The sequence below is a fragment of the Schistocerca gregaria genome, chromosome 3, assembly GCF_023897955.1.
Source record: "Schistocerca gregaria isolate iqSchGreg1 chromosome 3, iqSchGreg1.2, whole genome shotgun sequence".
In the NCBI taxonomy this organism is placed as follows: domain Eukaryota; kingdom Metazoa; phylum Arthropoda; class Insecta; order Orthoptera; family Acrididae; genus Schistocerca; species Schistocerca gregaria.
This window is the reverse complement of record NC_064922.1, coordinates 746,687,326-746,693,325: the sequence shown is the minus strand read 5'-3', so window position 1 is coordinate 746,693,325 and position 6,000 is coordinate 746,687,326.

The following is a 6,000-nucleotide window of genomic DNA, read 5'->3' as shown; positions in this document are numbered from 1 at the left end:
AAACATTAGTCGATTTGTGTCTGCATCATAAAGTTGTTCTTGATTGAAAATGTCAGTTTACGAGCCTAATTCTTGTCTTTTGCAGTAGGTGTTACTGTTTTGTTGCAGTATGAAGACAACAGCGGCTGAGTCTCATCGAATGCTCTCAGGTATGTATGGTAAGGACGCTATTAGTGAAAGAATGTGTCATGAGTTGTTTCAATGCTTCAAGAACAGTGATTTTAACGTCGTAGACCAGCATCGTGGTGGATGAGAGAATGTTTTCGAAGATGCAACACTGGAGACACTGCTGAGTGAAGTCTCACGTCAAATTCAAGAAGAATTGGCATTATCAGTCGGAGTGACACAGCAAGCCATTTCAAAATGTCTCACAGTTATGGGCATAATTCAGAAAGAAGGAACTTGGATCCCGTGTGAGCTGAAACCAAGAGACGCTGAACAGTGTTTGTATTTTTGTGAACAGTTGCTTCAGAGGCAAAAACAGAAGGGAATTCTGCATCGCATAGTGACTGGGAACGAAAAATGGGTTCATTACGATAACCCTAAATGCAAAAAATCATTAGGACGTCCTGGCCATGCTTCCACGTTGATGACCAAACTGTATATTCATGGCTCCAAGATCATGATCTGCAGTTGGTGGGCCCAGCTCGGCGTTGTGTACTATGAGGTGTTAAAACCAAGTGAAACAATCACAGGTGCTCATTATTGAACACAATTAATGTGTTTGAGCAGAGTATTAAAAGACAAATGGCTGCAATACAGCAAGAGGCATGATAAAGTGGTTTTGCAGCACAACAACACTCGACCTCACATTGCAAAAGAGATCAAAACGTACTTGGAAACGTTAAAACGGGAAGTCCTACCCCACCCGCCGTATTCTCCAGACATTGCTCCTTCTGACTATCACCTGTTTAGATCAATGGCGCATGGCCTGGCTGACCAACACTTCCGATCTCATGAAGAAGTCACAAACTGGATCGATTTGTGGATCACTTCACTTCAAAAGATGAACAATTTTTTCGACGCAGGATTCGTATACGTATACTGCCAAAAACATGGGAGAAAGTAGTGGCCAGCGATAGAAAATACTTTAAATGATACATGTGTAACCAATTTGCTTCATTAAAGCCTCAAGTGTAGGGGAAAAAACGGTGGAAGCAAAGTTGTACACCTTGTATGTTATGGCATCTTGAGTATATTCATGCATGGGTCTTGGACTTGCTAGGTATGATGAGGGTAAGATTACCACTGTTCCAATTTCGTCAGTGTTAATGCGATTAATGACTGCGTCTCAAAGAAGGATGTATTCTCCTGTGCGTAGCATCTTGTGATTCAGTCTGATGTAAAGCATTTGTTCTGCTTCTATTTTTGCGCAAACATATCTACAAGGAATTGTTGGAATAAATGGCAAGAGTTGAGAATGTGATGGCATGTTTCACTGTTTCTGATCATTAAGCGGAAGTATAGAATTCGCTGCAAATGACTTTTTGTTAGTTTTTATGCCCATTTCAATTTGGATTTTTTCATGTGAAGATGACATGTGTCCCTTTCGTGCATAATTGTGCAATGAAAAAGAGGAGCAATTTTTGAGAGCATCTCTTGTGGGGCACAACAGTTTTTCCTTAGTCCTTTAAAGTGAACATAAAGTCAGAACTGCAGGAAACCTTTATTTTTGTGGTTACCAGTTTTGGTCAGTTACTGACTATCTTCAGACCTCATACCGCATCGGTAGGTGGTGGCAGTGAAAGGAGCAGATGTTACAAAATCAAAGAATGTCAGCTGCTTGAGCAGTTGAGTATGAGGGCCTGAAGATGGTCAGTAACTGACTAAATTCGGTAACAACAGAAAATAAAGATTTATTGCAGTTGTGACTGTTTATGTTCGTTTTAAAGGAAGAGGAGAAGGACTACAACACATTGCAGACACACGCTGTTTATATATGCCCTCCAATATACATTAACATATCTGCACAGAGAGGACAGGTATCATTTTAATGTGAAAGAAATCCAGACTAAAGCAGGCATAGAAACACACAAAAACCAAGGACTTCCATGTTTACTGCGTAATGATCAGAGACAATGAAACATACAATTACAGTCTCAACAGTTGCTGTTTATTCTAACAATTCATCATTGATATGTATGCAAAAATAGAAGTGGAACAGATGCTTTACATAATACTGAATAAGAAGATACTACACATGGAAGAATACATCCATCTTCGAGACGCAATCATAAATGACGGAAACATTGACAATGTTGGAATCTTACCCTCATCATACATAGGAAGTCCAAGACACATGCACGAATGCACTCATGATGCCATGACCTACATGAGAAAATATGCTCAACCTGACCTCTTCATAACATTTACATTCACTTGCCGTGGCCAGAAATCTAAGAACAACTAAAATACAGACAAGCCCCCATGCATAAACAGACGTAATAGCCTGAGTTTTCTGCCAGAAAAAAATGAGATTTATTAAAGTCATCACAAAATACCACATCTTTGGTACCGTTAGAAGCAGGATGTACACAATTGAATGGGAAAAATGAGGAACACATCACTCACACTATGTCATATTTTCACACAACAGAATGCGCCCCATGGAGATGGACAAATTCATCCAAGCTGAATTTCCCAGTTCCCAGTCCACAAGAGGATCCAAAATTATATGACACAGTAGTGAAAAACACAATTCACAGACCATGCAGGAAATTGAACCCAAATTCACTATGTATAAATGATGGGGAGGGGGAGGGAGGGAGGGAGAGAGAGAGAGAGAGAGAGAGAGAGAGAGAGAGAGAGAGAGAGAAATCATACTTGGATGACACACAAACAGAAGTTGATACCTATCCCAAATACAGAAGATGATCACCCAAAAAGGGGGTTCACAGCAAAAATTACAAATACTTGGAAGCAACAAACCAGAAACAGATAATCAATGGGCATTGCCATATAACACAGTGCTTTCCAAAACGTTCCAAGCACACTTAATTGTACAATGGTACAATTTAGTGAAATATATGAAATATTCTTTAAGTATGTGAACAAAGCCAGTGACATGGCTGTATTTCAAATAGCCAAAGACAGCAAACAACAGAACAGATATGATGAGATACTCATGTACCAACTGGAAAGATGCATCAACAGGAATGAAGCAGAAAGATGGATTTTCTGTTTTCACATTCACGAACACGAACTAACTGTGCAACGCCTAGCAGTACATTTGGAGAATGGACAGAGAGTTTTCTTCACAAAAGACACCACCATAAAAACTGCCAGTTAACCACCTCAGAATACAATATGAACAATTTTTTACCAACTGTGACAAAAGGATCCATTCGTGCAAACATTACTACATATTGAAGACTCTACCTATTGCACGAGGAACACAATTCAGAAATATCTTTCAACGATGGAAACAAGGAATTCCACTGGAAGATCATCCAGGAATCGTGAAAACTGGTACACTAGGTCAAGTATACACTGTACATCCAAGCGACACCGAACGTTGCTACACATTAAATCTGGAGACCAACGAGTCAGTTGATGGTTACCTATGCCAGAAACACAGAGAAGCATGCTAACACTTAGGACTACTGGAAAACAACAACCACTGGGTATTAAAACTACAAGAAGCCTCACCCACAACCTCAGCTGAACAAATGAGAGACTTATTCGTCGTAATTCTAACAACACATAACCCATCACACCCAAAACAGTTATGGGACTCCTTCAACGAGAGTACGAGTAATGACATACTGTACCAAGTACAACAAGCACATTCAGAACTGACTATCAAATTCAACGATGACATCTTCAATGAAACACTCACTTGCCTAGAAGATAAATGGTTAGCAATAAACAACCAGAGCTTAGTACAACTTGGGATGCAAGCACCATGAAAAGATGCTACTGGTGTGCTTAACTTTGAAACTACAATGCAAAAAAGCCACAACACCAATGAACTACTTCTATACATTACTCACAACAAACCACTCCTCAATGACAATCTAAAGAAAATGTACAACATTATCATGGACCAGACTGACGAGAATATTGGCGAAATTATTTACTTGGATACATCAGGCAGCACCACGAAATCATTTCTAATGAATCTACTGCTGGTGGAAGTATATGCTAAACAACTTGCACTTGCACTAGCATCATCAAGCATTACAGCCACACTTATTGAAGGGGAACAAGCTGCACATTCTGCCCTACAACTACTGTTGAATATAGCCAAAGAACAGTTCCTGGTGTGAGAGCATCTGGACGTGGTGAACTTCTAAAGCAAGCTAAAATAATCTTCTGGGATGAATGCACAATACCACATTTCATTATGTATATATCACTCAAGCCATAGACAGACCATTACAAGACTTACGAAGAAACTCTAAATTGCTGTGAAGAACTCTTCTCATACTCTCAGGAGATTTTCGACAAGCATTTCCAAGATATACTCAAGTGAACACCAGTGGACCAGATCAAGGTATTCTTAAGAAAATCACATCTCTGGCCACACATACAAATACTGCAAAAACAAAAAACATGTGAGTGGAGCTACTGAAAGACGATAAAACAGCACATTTTGCTCAACAACTTTCAAAAACAGGCAAAGTCACATACCCTACTAACCAAACAAGCAGCCTCAGTAAATTCAACACCTGTGATTTTTGCAATGAAGCCACAGCTGAAAACGAACTCATTGACCAAATTTATCCGAACATTTTTCACAACTAAACCATCTGGAAAATAAATATAATATTGTCGACAATGTCAACCTTAAATATATATATATATATATATTAAAAATAAAGATTCCAAGACTTACCAAGCGGGAAAGCGCCGGCAGACAGGCACATGAACAAAACACACAAACACACACACAAAATTACGAGCTTTCGCAACTGGCAGTTGCTTCGTCAGGAAGGAAGGAAGGAGAGGGAAAAATGAAAGGGTGTGGGTTTTAAGGGAGAGGGTAAGGAGTCATTCCAATCCCGGGAGCGGAAAGACTTCCCTTAGGGGAAAAAAAAGGACAGGTGTACACTCGCACACACACACACACACACATATCCATCCGCACATACACAGACACAAGCAGACATATTTAAAGGCCTTTAAATATGTCTGCTTGTGTCTGTGTATGTGCGGATGGATATGTGTGTGTGTGTGTGTGTGCGAGTGTACACCTGTCCTTTTTTTTCCCCTAAGGGAAGTCTTTCCGCTCCCGGGATTGGAATGACTCCTTACCCTCTCCCTTAAAACCCACACCCTTTCATTTTTCCCTCTCCTTCCTTCCTTCCTGACGAAGCAACTGCCAGTTGCGAAAGCTCGTAATTTTGTGTGTGTGTTTGTGTGTTTTGTTCATGTGCCTGTCTGCCGGCGCTTTCCCACTTGGTAAGTCTTGGAATCTTTATTTTTAATATATTTTTCCCATGTGGAAGTTTCTTTCTGTTTTATTTACATCGTATATATATATATATATATATATATATATATATATATATATATATATATATATATATATATAAACCGTAAGAATGTGTGAACTTTCCTACAGAATTTTAAACTCTGCAAGTACCAGGAATGCCATTACACTGTCTTTGACTTTAAATTGGATCTCGAATCATACTATTCAGAAATATGTACTCGCCGAGACTATGTAATGGAAGAAGGATGATCATCAAACCACTATCAAATAACATCACTGAATCCAAACATGTGACTGTAAAGTACAAAGGGCACACACTATTTATCCCCAGAATACTACTGATATCTACTGAATTGCCATTCCAATTTAAAAGACTTTGATTTCGAATCAAATTAGCCTACAGTTTTACAGTTAACGAAGTGGAAGGATAAAATACTGCAGCATCAACCACAGAGACTCCTGTTTCTCTCTTGGTCAGCTGTAGGTGGCTTGCTTTCAAATCAACAATTACAGAAATTCATCTACACTGCAGATAACAAAAAGAAAAATGTTGTTTCTAATGT